Below are 18,305 nucleotides of genomic sequence, written 5' to 3' on the forward strand. Positions count from 1 at the left end.
TAGGTGCTAGTATTATTATATTTAAGAAAACTCTGTATAATTTTGTCAGAATGTGTGATATGTACTTGATGACAGAATTAATTTCTGATGTGTTGTACCATATGAATTTTTAAGACTATAGTTTTTCCTTTCTACTAAAGATATTATTTTAAATAGTAAAAAAAGTAAATTGTTTCATCAAAAATCTTTAAATGGAATACTTTACAACGAATTCCAATAGTTTTTACTATGCAAATTCTACAGTTTATTTATTTCAAATGTATATATGACAAATAAGAGTGAAAAGGAGGTATTAGAAGTGACTTGAAACAATTAGCCTGGGCATTAGCCTGATGTGGTGGTTATTTTTGTCAATTAAACATAATCTATCTCACTCAGGAGAAATTTTGATAAAGAATTGTATATAAAAGGCTGTACCACTAACTGAGTGTGTGAGACTTGTTTGTGACTATGTTAATTGATATTAGAAGACCTAATCCTTACTTGCTGTACCATTCCATGGATTTGGGCCCTAAACTGTATGATGGCAGAGAAATTCAAGTGATAACTAAGAGACAGAATTTCATTCTCTCTTTGCTCCTATTGTGGAGGAGAGCTACTGCTCCTTGTATTCCCCATGGCCTTGATATTCTTACAATGATGTACTATCTCTGGGAACTGGGAACTAAAATTTTTGTATTCCTTGCTTTGGCAGGGTAATTTGTCATAGCAACGAGATCTAGCAGCCATGCCTGGACTTCACTTAACAAATGCTACCTAGAACATTATACATAATAGCTACAATGTGAAAACATAAAATCATTTTTATTTATATACAAATGGAATCTTTAAATTATGTGTGAATCTACATAACTCTTTAGAAAATAATGAGAGTGAATTTAGTTTGGAGATCTGTGTTTTATCCATAATCCCCTTATACATTAGAAAAACATATTTAAGAAATTAAAAATATGCTTATTAATTGTTCATCAAGGAGACAGCTGTGTACTGGGATCCCTAAACAAACAATCTACTGTCATTTCTTTGGTTTCTCACCAGAAACATATTGGCAGACATTATTGCTGAAGGCTTACAGCTGAATAAGCTCACCCTTTCTGGTTTTTTCTGAACATTGTCTATTTGGTTCAACCCAGAAATTTTGGATTAGAACTTCACTCCAAGCTGATTGATTCAAACTGCTTTCTCTTGGCTTCTCACTGGATTGCTCTGCATAGAAAATCTGCCTCTGAATTCCACAAACTGAACTTCACTGACATCACAACTTTAACTCAACTAAACAGAACTTCACAAACTCAACTGTACTCAACTACATTCAAATGAACTACACCAAACTGTAGAAAACCAAAATCAACTGAACTCCACTGCATTGCCTCAATTCAATTGAACTGCACATATTGAACTTCCCTTCACTTCTGACCCAGTCTGTGCTGCTCTTTTTTTAGAAGTTACTTTATTTATTTACATTTCTGTCCTTAGCTATGGATGTCCTGGTGCTGTCTGCATTTTGATGTTAAATTTGCTCTTCTAGGAGAGTCTGAGGATGAGGAGTGAAGTACACTGGACTTTTTGTGAACATTCTTCCCACCTTAACTTGTAAAATAAAGGCTAGAGCCTGTGATTGGGCAGTGGAAGAGAAGGTGGAGCTGAAAAGTTTGGGGGCAAAGGAGGAGAGAAGAGAGAGAGGAGGAGGAGGAGAAGGAGGGCTCTAGATTCTGCATGGCTTTAAATAGCCACAGGTAACTATGAATATCATAAAAGATAGAATAATTGGCACGTTGGTCTTCGGTACTTTCTAGAAGGTTCCCTACCCTACCCCAAAGCTACCTATTTCCATTCATTCTCTTTGACATCTAGGCTTCTCTCTGGTCCTCCATACCATATTTGATACTGTTCCCCCTTTTCCTTCCTTTTCCCCTCTCACACCCAGATACCTGCCTCCTCTGCCTCCTGTGATTATTTCCTTCCCTCTTCTAAGTGAGATTGAAGTCTCCTTGCTTTGAGCCTCCCTGCTTGTGACTTCACCTCACTACATTCAGAATTGTTGTTCCAAAGCAGGGGGCCTGGGCTGTGGCCCCAGCCTGGCTGAGGCTCTTTCTCTCCTGGGTGGCTGGGGGCTTGCTACTGAGGCCTGGTTCTCACTCTCTCTCTGCCGGGGTGTCACGAGCACTTAGGGTAACCAGCCTATGGTTTCAGCTGGTGGACGCCCCCAACAATTAGGACAGAAGATGAGGAATCAGACATGGTGCTAAAAGAGCTTTTATGTACTATATCAGGCTGTATCACACAAATTACACACCAAAATAACATAGCAAACACTAGTATCACTAGCAGAACAATTTCAAACATCCTAACATTTTAACATCATAAGCTAAGGGATTATACGACCTGTCTCTGCTTTGCAGGCTCGGGCTCCCGACGTCTTCTTGGGTGTTGGTTGTGTGAGCGCCTTATCAGGAGGTGGGAGGTGAGAGTCTGAGTCTGAGGGAGTGGATCCGTTCAGCAAGCCATCTCGTCTCTGACTTGGTCGCTTTTGGCCATGGTTTTTAAGCTCTTACTTATCCCTATCTATGTCTGCACGTTAGGCTTCATGCATCCCTCTGTCTTTATCTAAGGTTCCACTCTGGGTTACCACCTTGTGGTGCTTATCCATTTCACTCATTTACTTTCATTTTATTCACTTTGTCACTTAATATTTCATCTTAGCCTTCCTGGCCTTCAGGCCTTACATGTTCCTTACACGGGGCTAACCTGTTTGCTTCATGGCACCTTAATTAAAAAGGGGCAATGTATGAATGAGTTATTTTATTGTAGGAAGGAGAAATATGCTGGTTGAGTAGAGAGAAAGAAAGGAGAGGAAGGAGAGAGAGAGAGACAAGAAGGAGAGAGAGAAACACAGAGAAGAGAACAAAGAGCAGAGAGGAGAGAGAGAGCAAGAGGAAGTAAGAGTGAGAGGGGAGAGAAGTACCAGAGCAAGAGGGTGAGAGAGTAAGAGAGTGAGGAGGGGCAAATCACCCCTTTTATTGTATGGAGCATGGCATGCCTGGCTTGTGGTCAGATGACTGTGTGTAAGGTCCATCTAGAATGCTGAGAGTTTGAAACAGTGTCTGCCTGATAGAGCACACATCTGCGGGGGCAGCTGTGAGGGATCTGGGCTGAAATCTGAGCCATCGTCTCAGGAGCTTATCACCGAACTTCTACCATCCCTTGTGAACAAATTACTTTGCTCAGTGGGTCTCCAGGGTTCCAAGGTTTCTGCTTTACTGGACTCTTGCTGTCAGAGCTGCCCACTGCCCCACAAAGAATGGCTAATATAAACAATCAAGTGAAAGAATATGCTGATGAGGAAGTGGAGAAAGAGGAACACTATTATGCTACTGGTAAGATTGCAAACTCAAACAACCACTCTGGAAAGCAATCTGATGTTTCCTCAGAAAATTGAAATTATATCTACCAGAAGATCCAGCTATACCACTTCTAGGTATATACCCAAATGATGCCTCTCCATAACACAAGTACACGTGCTCTACCATGTTCATAGCCAGAATATAGAACATAGATTTATTTGTGATAGCCAGAAGCTGGAACAACCCAGATGTCCCATAACAGAAGAATGGACAGAGAATGTAGTTCATGACACAATAGAATACTACACAGCTATTATGAATGAGGACATCATCAGTCTTGCAGGCAAATGGATGGAACTAGAAAATATCATCCTGAGTGAGGTAACTCAGACCCAAAAGCACATGCATGGTATATACTCAATAATAAGTGGATATTAGCCAAAAAACTGTCAACATAGTAAAATCAAATATCTTTTCTCCTTTTGCTACCTGTACTTATTGGTGTAATTTTATATGCTTATTAGATTTTTTATGTGTTTCTTTTCTATAATGTGATATTTTTTCTGTTTTTTAATGTATTTTGTGTTTACTTTGAAATAATTCATTTTGTCCATTTTTATTTCATGATAACTCATGCATTTTTTTCAACCATCTTTCTGTATTTTTCTAAACCATGTTCTTTCCACATAACTGATCTCAGTATTCAATTGAAATAAGCCTTCATTTTCTTTTGATAAATATTGTAGGGCATTTATTGTGATTATTGTTATTAAAGAATAAATGAGCCATGCATATTTTTGTTTCTGCCTGAATTATATTTGCATTTTAAAAATATGATGTTTCACTTTTTCCAGCTTCATAGTTCTCACTGGAAAACTGAAAATATGAGAAACTTACTGTTATAAAGAGCTGGAAAATAATAATGTAATAATATAAATCATTTGTAGAATTTTTAGATTATGACAATATTCTAGAATTCCCACTTAACTTCTTGATGTTTGGTGTGAATACTACCAATATATTTTTTTATAATTTTCTCACATTTCATTATATTTTAGAAGAAACATAGAATAAAAATTAGTAGCAAATATACATGGATAAATTTGGATAACATCTTACACAAATATGCATCTCCAAATATTTAACTTGAGTCAAGTAAATTGAATAACTAAATACTCCAACTTTTTAATCACTCTCACCTGCAAAAATTGACAATCCTGAAATTTGTAAAACCAGAAACCTCTAATAGCTATTCTTTTTTCAATGTATCTTTCCTTCAGGATGGTTATTATGAAGTCAATAAACACTGTAGCCTATGCTTGTAGTTTGTTATTTTACATTATTTTGTGATTCTATTCCTTTTAGTAGATATTCCCAACCTTGTTCACTCTTTTTCTCCTCAGAAACATTTGTAGTGCTTACAGGGTTTGCTCTTTACAAAAACTATATAAACATTTTTTTCTACTCAACATTAAATAATGGAAATGACCAGGTATTATAGTACATATAAATTAAAGTCATATCACATGGCTTTCCTAAGGACTGATTGATTTAATAATGGGATATAACAAAATAAATTTTAAAAAAGCTCTCAGAAGAGTCTGACACTTGATGGACATAGTATAAATATATATTAAGTATATGAAATCTCAAAAGGAACAAAAGCACAGAATATTTATGAGAAACACTATATTGAATATAACAATTATGTAGAGTTCTGAAGAGTTCTTTCATTGATGCTGTCCTTTTCAAATCTGTATGACTTTGATACACCAATTGTCCACTCTGTACTTCGTAGTTCCCACCTGTGTGATAGAGGAATAGCACAAGCTACAGGGTTTTTATAAATTGCATAAAGAAAAAAGAGAAAAAAAGAAATAGAAAGAAAGGAAAAATAAACAAACAAAAAACCCAATATATACTATGTCCTCTCTTTCCCTTCCTCTCTACTTGTCTCTCCATCTCTGTCTTTCTCTATGTCTCTGTCTGGGCCCCTCTCTCTCTCTTTCCCTCTTTCTCTCTCACTCTCTCTCTCTTTCTTCATTCTTCTCTCCCCTGTAATGGATGTATGGAAATATTTTTGACTCTATGAAGCTTTGTCATAGCTTAATATTTCATTACATCAACTATCTTATGATATCACTAATATACATAGTATAAATTTCTGTGATCTATAGTCTCCATAATATTTATTTATTTAAGATATATGGTATGTTTCTATTTCACAAATGTGAATTCTTTGCTACCACCAAGTTTAACCTATGTATCCCAGAGTCAATCATGGATTGAGTTCTTCTGGCCCTCAGCCCATACTCTCTCACTTTTCTAGTAGGCAAATACTATGGCTTTGAACTTAAGCTCTAAAAAGTTTACTTATTTGATATATTGGTTTGTTGTTGTTATTGCTTAATCTGGGCATTGTATTTTATTTCATTTACAGAAATTTTTGGCCTGTTTGTGTCCTAGGCATGTTGCTCAGTTTACTCTTGTTTGATAAAATACAAATTTTCATATTCATTTCTAAAATTAAACATTTAATTTTGTTGCTTATGCTTGCCCTTGCTGTCAGACAACTGTTAAAACAGACTGCAGAACCAGATTTACACATGTTCAAACAGAAATTTACCTTGTCACCTTTTGACCTAATTCAAGTTTCAATGATATAGTACAGAATGAAGCAAGATTAACCATGCATAGTGTTTTCTTAATACCTCAAACTGATTTATAAAGAGCATGCACAGGTCTATCCGTGGTTCACATTTCCTACTTGGATGCCATAGCTTAGTATTTAATTATATCAATTATCCTGTGATACCTTTAATCTACATAGTATTAATCTTCTACTTGATAAGATAGTACCATATGCACATAATAGCCTATGGAAGTAAATCATAGACATGGTAAAATAAATAATAATTGTTGTTTCAGTTTTCAGAGTAGACACTGAATAAAAATGTGTACTTCATTGTCTTATTTGAAAGATGTCCAAGGAATTACTCAGCTTGCTTATAGCATGTAAATTGTACAGCATGAAATATAACCACATTGATAATTGTACTTAATATATATTTTCTACACAATAAATTTTAGGATGTAGAAGTTACCAATCCATAAACTTTCACAAGACATGCTCTAAACACAAAGACCCAGAAAGATAATATGTTATACAAACATTAATTAAAAATAGAAATTTCTTATTTTATATGTTATTGTACACTTCAGTGCAAAGGAAAATTTTCGAGGAATAAAGACAATTTAATATTTTAAAAAATCAATTTAAGAGATAAAAATATACAATATATTGCAGTTAATCTGTATCCTTAAAGTTCATACAAAAGATGATAAATAAATAATCAAGGAACAAATTAAAGAATGATCAACAGTAAATAGTAATCAAAAACTGTAGTGGCGTCCAGCCTGCTGGCAGACCCTCACTTCTGTTGGGTGTTCTCGAACTGTAGATTATTTGGATACCTATGAACACAAGCGGGTAAGAGAGAAAGAAACACACGGACACCAGGTAGCTGTATCGAGAGATGTGTGTCTATTTACTGGAAAACTCAGTTTAAATAACCAGAGGCAATATCGAAACCAAAGGCAACCTGATACCAAGCCATTTAACATCAACACGAGACCGGACGAAAAGGTACATCAAAGGCAAGGGCGAAAGTCTTTGATCTGAGGTAGTCAGGCATTCTCTCCACAGGAGACATCCGTAGTCATGGATCTGAGGGCAGTTTCATTTTGCTTTCGACTCTTGAGGCAAAGGGGGCAAGAGCCCACATTTCACCCTTTCTCGTTAAAAATTGATATAGGGAAATGTGACATGTTCTTGACACGAATGTATGGAAAACACAGCTGTATGTAATGTACTTTCTGACTCCGCCCCCTCAGGCACTTCTGCACAGTGGGAAAACCAGGCCAGGATACATCTGTAATCCAGACAGACGGCCTTAGACCATGTGCTAGCCAAGGGAAACATCTCAGTCAGAGGGTGTGTCATCTTAATGTACTATCCTTCCATGTCAAATGTCAAGTCTCATCTGCAAAACCCGGGGTCTGAAAGCTGATCATAATCTCTGAAACTGGCTGATTTAACTCTGTCAGTCAGCCGCTGGATCAGAGGGCAGGACGAGGTGCAGCTGGGACCTTCAGGGCGGGATGTGGTGTAGCTGGGAGACAGGGCTCCGAGTAGGTTGCCAGGAGATGGTCTCAGGATAATGTAAACCAGTTCTTTGAAGCCTCTGGTATCTGAATTAACCTTTGAAAGGCTGGAAGCTAAGTGAGAGCCAGGCATTTTGGGGTGTCGCCTGCTCCAGTAAACATTGAAACGATACCAAAACTTTGTTCTGGGGGAGCTTTCTGCTTTAATCGGGAGTAAGCAGATTTCCTTTGAAAAGCTAAGTGAGAGCCAGGCATTTCAGAATGTCGCCTGCTCTAATAAACATTGAAATGATCACGAAACTTTGCTCCAGGTGAGCTTTCTGTTTTATTCGGGAGTAAGCAGATTTCTGAAACGAACGGGAAAAGACACATTTAAAACTGGCAGAAAAAGCCTTGTTCAGCTTTCATAACAAAAGAAACGAAAGAAAAAGAAAAATGTAGACTGAGCAACTGGGCAAAGTCAAGCACAGGCATGAGAATAACAACAGCCAGAATAAAAACAGCCAGAGTGGTCTCCCCGCAGGCACACCTCTAGCGTAGGTCTATAGAAAAGCTAAAAAGAAAGGACTCCCAGCAGGAGCCGTGTCACCAAAGTTAAGCAAAGAGCTGGATGTCTGTAGTCCCAGCACTCAGGAGACCAAGGCAGTGAGCCTGAGGCTACCCAGGGCTAGATCTAGAAAAACAAACTAGACATGACAGTGCATGTCTGCACTCTGAAGGTGAAGGTAAGGATACCCTCATGCTTCAAACAAATCTGAAGTCACCTCTGAGGGGAGAGATTTCCTCCCTTGGTCTAAAACAAGAAACAAGATTATAATTGTGTGAAATGCACAAACAACAATAAAAATCTTAGTGAAAAGGCCCATTGTCTGAAAAATTAGTTTTTGGGGCAAACCAAAAGCACTGAAAATTAGAAAACCATGATCAAAAACATTATTAGAGGCTTCTTTTGTTTGTAGAGAAGCAGAAATAAATCTTGCACAGGTATCAATGTAGACATATATAACTAAGCTCTCTAAATTCTGCATAATATGTTATATCTATATGCCAGATGTTATTAGGTACCATCTCTCTAGGGTTGACCCCCAAATGTGGGACTGGAGAAAAAAATAACACCTTTAGGACATTGTTTAACGATCATTCTTGTTTGTTCTCTGGAAATTTTATGTTTGAGCCTCAGAGTCTGGCTGGATAAATGAAACTTCTCTTGATCTTGTCTACCTAAGGTCACAGGATCTGAGGCTAAGATCTCTCCTATAAGAGCTCTGTCAATGATGTCATTGCCTCTGGCTAATGGTCTTGGCAGGCCAGAATGAGCCCTAATATGACCAATATAGAATTGATTTTTACGTGTAAGAATGATAATTTGGTAACTGATCAATTAGAAGTCTTGTAGGCAAGTTTACTTTAAAAACTGTGTAAAACAGAAGTTGTTGGACTTAAACGTGTCAGATACACCTTCAAAGGCCTATAAAACCACAGTTAACTCAGCCAATAAGCGGAAAGACCAGGACTACTTAATTACTTGTATACCAATAAAGAGAAAACTAGTACTTTCTAGATGTGCCATCAGTAAATACCACAAGGGTATTATCTATTGTCTTCCAAGCCATTACCTTGGAAAGATAACTTTATGTAAATAAAAAAACTTTATAAACTTATCCTGAGGATAATGGTTATCTATAGTTCTTTGAAATCCGATTTGAGCCAGTAACCAATCTGCACAGTGTAGTTTCAGCCAAGAGTCTTGTTCTAAAGTAAAAGGATGAACAATTAATACCTGGCTCCTAGCCAAAGTAAGTTATTGTTTGTTTCTTGCGTAGCATAATCATCTGTGCAACAGCTTCATAGTAAGGCATGATATTACGCTTAGGACACATCTTTGAAAGAATCTACAAAATAGGTGCCTTCTGCCACAGCAATGTCGTGGGAGCATGACTAGTATTGAAAACTAATAAATGTAAAGGTACTCAATAGTCTTAATCCACCTGCTGTAAAGCAGATATCTCTTTATAGTTAAGGATCTAGGAGAATACAGATCAGCATTACCTCTGAGAATACCCATAAGGGCTTCCAGTCTCTCGTGGTAAGTTTTACATAGGAACAAAACCAATTAATATCACCCAATAATTTTTGAAGATCAATATAAGGTTATCAAATGGTCTCTATCTTTGAGGAAAAACGGCATGATCCATAAGTGTAAAACCTAGATAATTATACGGATCTTGAGTCTGCACCTACTCTGGGGCCATTGGTTACCCCTGTAATATAAAGGCAATAAATCTATGACTATATAGTAAAGTCTTAGTAAATGTCACCAGAGAAGGAAATCTAGTCTATACTGTTCTTAATCAAGTCAAGAATCAAAAATCTTCATACAGTCTAAAACAAACTTCATATCTGATGATTTCTAATCACAAACTAAGCGTGTTATAAGATGAATCTGATTTCTTCAGATGACCTGCTTCTAGCTGTCCTCACACCGCACTGAAGCTGATTCTAAATATATACAGGAGTCTTATAAATCCACTTGATTTTATCTGTATGGGGCATAGGAAATATAGTAGCTACTATGGAAAGAGTGTCATCCTGAAAAGACTTATGGCCTCTGTATAAATTAATGTCTCTATGAATATCAGGAGCACCAGAGCACCTCTGTCTTGTCTTATTAGTAATAGCTCTTTGGCCCAAATGTTTCTTTTTCCTGCTCTGATCATCTATTGTCTGCCTAGCGCCTGATTGTTGTCTCTCTGTACTTCTTGCCCCAACTGGACAAACGCGCTAGAAATGGTTAAGCTGTATAAAAGCAGCAGTTTCTCACTGACTTGTCGGTAAGCCAAGCCTATTGGGACAGCTGTCTCTGGGCAGGTTTCATGTTGACGCAGAGATGAAAATTTATAATGAACTTAACATCAAAACCTTGAAATATCTATGTAATCGTCACTCTGCGCTCTACAGCCTGGTCAATGAGCATGAATATTGGGACACACCTCCTCTTCCACTCTCGGATAGCTGTCCTTCTCTTTGTCTGTCTGAAATAATATTTCTGTTTTCATCAAAAAACCCTCTTAATCTGGTCTTGAGATAAATCTAGCCGGGCAAGTCCCACTATGAAAACTCTCTCCCTCTCTCTCTCTCTCTCTCTCTCTCTCTCTCTCTCTCTCTCTCCCTCGTTCGGTTTTTTCACATCTAAGACTATCTCTCAAAGGCTCTCTTGGGTTCTATGCATGCGCATAATAGCGACCTCCACAAAGCCGTTTGGGAAATGTAATCAGAGGGCAGATCGTAACCATGCCTGTCTGCGGGAACCTGCCCAGAGCAGGCCAGCTGCGGGATCCATGGATGGTCTTCGCCTCTCCCTAAGAGTCAGTCTGCACCTCTGAAACTCTCTCTTCTGCTCGGTTTTCTCAATAACTAAAAACCATCTCCCAAAGGCTCAATTGGGTTCCGCGCACGCGCATAATCGTTGTCACCGCGAGGCTACTTGGGAGATGTAGTCAAAGGGACAGGTGAGCCGCGGACCTGCACTGCCACTGTTGGAGGAGGTAATACCGAGCCGCTGAGGGCAGAATCTAAGCTCCACCCAAGACCCGTGGGCAGTTATGGATTTCGGTTTCCAGAACGCGGGAGCACTCACCTGTCCCGGCCCTGACCACACCTCTGGAGTGAGGCTCCGGAAGGTAAGCTCTGAACCCAGGCTGTCACTGCGCAGTCCAGCCAATCTCTGCTCTGATCCGACAGGAGTCTGTACCCTCCTGCCACATCGCTAGCACCACACGTAACTTTAGACAGGAGAAGGGACTTTCGCACTCACACCCACAACACAAGACAAACATGTAACAAAAATTACATAAAACAAATACCCCCTATAGCTCTGTGCACTGAGACGTACAAAACAGGGGAATGACCACCCCTAAACCCGGGGTTACCGCAGTCAGTCAACCTCCCTCGGAAGAAAGCCGAGTACCCAGCCTAACCGGCTGGCCCCTGGCCCCCAGCCTAACCGGCTGAACCCTGAACACCCAGCCTAACTGGCTGAACCCTGGCATGCTAATTCCCTCGACTGAAACACCCCCGCCTATATCATGTCGACCTCTGGCGAAATCCTCACCAACAAATCCAGTAAAAATTGAGAGTTCTCAGTGCTAAACTTTGCCTCATAATGCAAAACTATAAGTGCTTCTCTAAAATTCCTAGTAGGATAATTAACCCATCTTGCCCTCAAACAAGGGGCAAAAGACTTCACTCTTACGCCTAAGTCTCAAACAGCCTACCCCAATTCTGGGGAGCCGTCTAGAAATCTCTGCATCCATGTTTATATTACCGCTGATAAATCTTGTATCTGGCGGTGGGGTTCCTCAAAAATTCTCTCCCTCGTCCAAGCCCCATGTTGGGCGCCATATGTAGTGGCATCCAGCCTGCTGGCAGACCCTCACTTCTGTTGGGTGCTCTTGGACTGGAGATTATTTGGATACCTGTGAACACAAGCGGGTAAGAGAGAAAGAAACACACGGACACCAGGTAGCTGTATCAAGAGATGTGTGTCTATTTACTGGAAAACTCAGTTTAAATAACCAGAGGCAATATTGAAACCAAAGGCAACCCGATACCAAACCATTTAATATCAACCCAAGACCGGAGGAAAAGGTACATCAAAGGCAAGGGCGAAAGTCTTTGATCTGAGGTAGTCAGGCATTCTCTCCACAGGAGGCATCCGTAGTCCTGGATCTAAGGGCAGTTTCATTTTGCTTTCGACTCTTGAGGCAAAGGGGGCAAGAGCCCACAAAAAACTATGAATGCAGTTTAAGAGCTCACAAATGAAAATACAAGAGTAAGAATTTAAACTTTCTGTATTATATAAAAAAGCTTCTATCCAGGATGTAATTATAAATATATCATTTAAAAGGTGATTTTAGTACAATTGTATGCATTTATATTAAATTAATTAGAAATATAATTAATTAGTTATGTTAAATTAATACAACATCTGTTTTTCTTTATTGTTGCTAGTTCCGTAATAATGGCACAGAAAGACCAAGATATATATAAGGCTTTACCTAAATACCTGGGCTACCTCCCAGACCAAATACCCATAATACTTTCATTTAGGGTTTTCCCATTCTCCTGCTGAATTCCTGAGAACTCATTCCTTCTTGTTGCTCTGTCTTCCTTTCTCTCTCTCACCCAATCCCCTGGCAGGCAGATGTCCCACCCTATTCTCTCTTCTACCCAGACATTCAGTGATCAACTTTTACTGACAAGGCAGAGAATAAACGATAAGCTTTGTTTATACAAACTTGAGACAGGAGATTCTTGACATAAGCATTAGAACGCTGTGTCCAGACTGAGAAAAGGTATGCAGACAGAGAAATCAGCATTTGAATAATATAAGGATAAACTTTACAGTGTACAAAAATGTTATTCCTACAATCTTAGACATCTAAAATAAGAACACTCCATAAAATTGAATATTCTCCTTCTTCAAAGAATGTCTACAAATACATTAAATTATATAAAATTATTCACACTTTTGTTAGAAGTTATAAGAATATGGCCTAAGTTTATAACTAGAAGTTTTAGTTAAAGCACTCCCAATAAATGATGAAAGAACCATCATTTATGGGAGAAAAGTGGAAAAATATAGAATCATTGACATATAAAATGAAAACACAAATTTAGCTGAGTTTATACTTTATCATGAAAACTTCTAATTATAGTCATAAGAATCAATTTCAATAAAACTAAGAACAGAAATCTAGTGTTTCTCTTAACAGAAAAATACAAAAATTGTGTAAATGATTTAAATAAGGAAGGAAGAAAACAGCAACATAACAACATGTACTGTGTGAAGATATATTCAATGGTCAAGTATTCTTAAATTAAATACTCTAAGGTCATTTATTCAATATAAATCAAAAGTAAAGTATAATCAATTCCATGTTCTCTCAAAACAAAATGTGGATTTTTTTAATATCAAATATATTAAATATAAGGAGGAAAATGCTATTTACATATTTCTTTTTATTAGATATTTTCTTTATTTAAATTTCATATGTTATTCCCTTTCCTCGTTTTCCCTCTGAAATCCCCCTATCCCCTACCCACTACCCTTGCTCACCAACCCACCCTCTACTGCTTCCTGGTTCTGGCATTTCCCTTCACTGGAGTATAGAGCCTTCATAAGACCAAGGGCCTCTCTGATTGATGACCAACAAGACCATCCTCTGCTACATATGCAGCTGGAGCCATGATTCCATCCATGTGTATTCTTTGGCTGATGGTTTAGTCCCTGGGAACTCTGGGGGTACTAGTTTGTTCATATTGTTGTTCCTCCTATGGGGCTTCAAACCCCTTCAGCTCCTTGGGTCCTTTTTCTAGCTCCTCCGTTGGGGACTCAGTGCTTAGTCTAATGGTTGGCTGAGAGCATCCACCTCTGTATATGTCAGTTTCTGGCAGAGCCTCTTAGGAGACTGCTCTATCAGGCTTCTGTCAGCAAGTACTTGTTGGCATCTACAATTGTTTCTGGGTTTGGTGACTGTGTATGACTTAGATCCCTCGGTGGGACTGTCTCTGGATAGCCTTTCTGTCAGTCTCTGTTTGTCACTTTGTCTCTAAATAGAAAGAAAAATGTACAATCCAAAGAATGAAGTGACAAAATTAGAGATTGTGGATGGTGTTGTAAAGCATGACACATAAAAGGACTAAATAGAGGTACATAACAATAATAGTTGGTTTATAAAATAGTGGAGTAAACATGAGGTTAAGATGCTTAGGGATGAGGTGATATACAAGTAGTCAGATATATAGATAACAGCTTATTAGATAGGAATCTTTGGATTACAGTGATACTAAAACTTTCAACAGAGAATGCTTGTTTTATATAAGGCAGATTTTGCCACAAGGAAACAAAGAAAAATAGAGATATAGAAGAGAAGTCATTCAACTGAGATTTAAGCATACCTCCTTTAAAATATCTGTACAATAATCAAATGAAATTTGGTTAAAACATTACAGATTTGTTCAACAAGAGAGTTGGTGCAAAGACAGAGGTGAAATTTGATATCCCAAAGATGTTTCTATTGATTGGCAGGATAACATTTCCTTAAAAATCTGAATTTTACAAAGGACAGAAAGATGAACAAAGAGTATATACAAAGACATGAAGGACTACGGCATGCTTAGCATTGTGGAAATACAGTAGGAGTATAAATTTCTGTGGATAGTATATCTATGGTAATGAAGTATACTCAGAATTCCAGCATGGCCTGTGTGAATATTTAGCCTATATATCTGAAACACAATATGGTTTACAGTCAGTCTCAGTACAAAGGTTTATTGCAGAAGGTACTCTCCACCAAATGTCAGTATCATAGACCAAGGCTTTGTTGAACCCTTCCTAAGTTATAATATTTAGAAAGCAATAAAAAATATAATCTAAGTATTTTGTATAAAATTATCTAAAAGTTAAAATTTATTTTGTCTTATGTTTATAAATATTTTAATATGCAATAATTCACACGTGAATCAATTAGTATATTTTATACCATTATAATTAAAGTTGTTTTTACATGTGAAGGATATTTTCCATATGGATGCAGTTTGTGTTATGTTTTCAGTCTCAATGATATTTTATCATTGTTTTAAAAAAAACAAGCCATCATTTTCTAAACATAAATTTAACATTGTTGAGGAAAATCTCCAACATTAGTTGCTACATTTTATTTTCATCTTCTCCTCTTTCATGAGTCTTACTTCAAATTTTATTTAACATTTTAAATTAGTGTTTCAGAAAATGAAAAATATGAAATAAATTAGGAAAGGTCAGCTTTGTGGATCAAATAAAATTAACTGTTAGGAAAAAATCATAAATCTTTCATGGTGTCTGACTCTAGAGTGTTTAACTGTATTAATTTGTAGACATAATTGAAAATAATGCTCCACTGAGAGACAGTTATACAGTCTAGGAGAAAAAGCCTTGAGCAGTAAGTTGTTCTTTGTGTGGTTTCTTATATTAAAATTTGTCAGGAATTTCTCCTTGGCTTTGTTTATATTTAGGATTACATGTTTTCTTTCATATATTTTATTATAATATTGAGATTATACTTTTCTATAAACCAGTTAAAGCAAAAGAAAACCAGTTCAGTATACAATAAACCTTAGGAATATATTATATATTCCAGTGTTAACATATTAGATATTTATTTCAAAACATCTACCAACTAATGTAATATTTATCATTTTTTCAAAGAGTAAATTGAGGCAAACGAATTTTCTTCATGTGATATTTGAAAATATAATCAAATAAGACCTTATGAAGATCTCTCTATATTTCTCTAAACCGGTAATAAACAAGATGACATATGTAGTATTAGAGCAGAAAAACATATTTTTGATATGAGATCAAAATTGTTCATTCCAAACTACTATGATAATATCTCAGAAAATGCTTATAGAAAATTTCTATTAAAAATATTATATATACTCTTGACATTTCACACTTGAAAGTACTTTCACTCAAAAAATGTAAGAACACATTGTGATTAGTTTTGATACTATTTTAAAATGAAAACTAATTGTTGTATGTTTACATTTTTAAGAGAAAGTAGCAGTGAAAAGAGGACACTTAGTAAGGTGGATCAATTAATATAAAATATGACAATGAATACATTTCCTCTTTTTACATACATTTTAATATATTACCTACTAAGGGAGATCAACTTCCCTGGATAGGATATATATGCATACACATATATACATAAATGCATATATATGTATGTACATACATATATATATATATACCTATATATACATACATACATATATATACATATATACATATGTATATATGTATACATATATACATATATGTACATATATGTATGTATATATATATATATATATATATATATATATATATATATATAGTTTTGGGGGTCATTCAGATTTCGACAGCAATTATATCTCATTGGTTTAGACTGAGATTCTTTATTTGCATGTAAGAGGGCTTGACCAATATCATATACCTCTCCTGCTGGGGCTGTTGTGGGGGTTTGGGGCTGAAACCTGAGCCAAGATCCCAGGAGTTACAGCTGAACACCTGCTGTCCTTTGTGAACAGAGATTGCTAACTGAGTGTTCCAGGTTCTAGGCCTATTTATTACTCGACTGGGCCCAGGCTGCCTGAACAGCCTACTGCCCCACAGCTCAAAGCCCATTTTCCTGATGTTTACAAATCTCATCCGGTTGATATTTGAGATTAACCACCATTGTCTAAGGTATATTATCTAGTTACACTCAGAACAGAAAATTTGATGCTGATTTGGATAACATTTAAAATGCCTTTTTCAATTCCTATAAAATTTGAAACTCAGACTTTAATGTGGCCACTGTCCCTACCATCTAAAGATTTTCAACTAGTCTTTAATAAGATTCTAAGTGTAATCTACTGAGATATATATCTTAAACAGAGGAATGGCAGGACTTCCCATTTGTCTCATTCTTGTCTTGCTATATGTTCTATCTCCTATTAAGATTTGTTTAAAGCAGAGCAATGTAATTGGAGCTAGTGCTAGACCACTGGACCTCTAGATCTGTATGCTAAATAATCTCTAGCTTTTCATGAGTAACTTCCCTCACATATTTCATTGTTGTGACAAGTGGCTAGTCAGTCCTTGTTATATTTTGATATTTCTTAATTTCTCAGATGATTTTACATTTGTAGAAATAATTGATAATCATTTATTATATATATTCATTGTTATCAGTGATATCAAATTAGAAGAAAATTCGTTATATTAATAATAATGCTTATTCAATCTTGAACATATTTTGGAATATTTCATATTGACATAATAATGCCTTCCCATATGAGTACTTGTGTTAAAGAAGTTTATTCTTATCAAAGATTAACATAATGTAAGAAAGCCAGGTCATTAGGTTAAATCTGCTATAGTGATGGCACCAAGAGTTAATGCTTCATGATTCTATTACACAACAGGGAGTTTACTTTTGGAATAAGAATAAAGAAGTAAGCCTTTAGATATAACCACAAAGTGTACCCATTAATCTCTAACTAATTTTTTAAACACACCACTAAAGCTTCTTTCTCTCTCTCTCTCTCTCTCTCTCTCTCTCTCTCTCTCTCTGTCTGTCTGTCTGTCTCTCTCTCTCTCACACACACACACATACACACATATAAATATATAAATGTGTTTGTGTATTTCAAGTCCATGATATGTATATACATCATATACATATATTTTTCCATCAGAATTAATGTGGTGGTTACTTTTCTCATTCCTCTGACATAAAGCCTGAAAAGAGGCAAATTAAGACATCAAATATTGGACTAGAGTGATGGCTCAGTGGTTAAAGAACACTGACTGCTCTTCCGAAGGTTCTGAGTTCAAATCTCAGCAACCACATGGTGGCGCACAAGCACCCTGTTCAGTGAAGTCATGGCACACGGAGGGTTAGTCAGCTGGTTGTGTTGCTTCAGCAGCAAGGAAGTAAAAACATGATGTCTTCTAGCCCACCCAACATGTTCTTATTTCTATCTAGTTCAGAATCCTTGCCCGTCATATGGTATCATACTACTTCAATTATGGGAATCTAGAAAATGTCACACAACCATGTCCAGGGGCTGATTCTAGATGTCATCTTACTGGAGTGCTTAGATGCTTGACCACTAGGTGATTGAAGATTCTGCAAAACTGATAATAATCTCAAGAGAATTCTATAACAGAGATAATACTATTCTCCTTTATTGTCTCTCCTTATATTTGATTTTACTCAGCTT

General features: G+C 36.7%; 1 long non-coding RNA gene across 1 annotated transcript in view; it reads left to right on the forward strand.

The window, feature by feature from the left end:
- The first annotated feature begins 10,720 nt into the window (after nt 1–10,720).
- Nucleotides 10,721–18,305, forward strand: part of LOC116083275 — a 73,603-nt gene continuing 66,018 nt past the window's right edge. The window contains exon 1 of the long non-coding RNA XR_004115664.1: nt 10,721–11,188. This is a non-coding gene — a long non-coding RNA (uncharacterized LOC116083275). The remainder of the gene's footprint in view (nt 11,189–18,305) is intronic.

Source organism: Mastomys coucha, unplaced genomic scaffold, assembly GCF_008632895.1.
Source record: "Mastomys coucha isolate ucsf_1 unplaced genomic scaffold, UCSF_Mcou_1 pScaffold8, whole genome shotgun sequence".
Taxonomy (NCBI): Eukaryota; Metazoa; Chordata; class Mammalia; order Rodentia; family Muridae; genus Mastomys; species Mastomys coucha.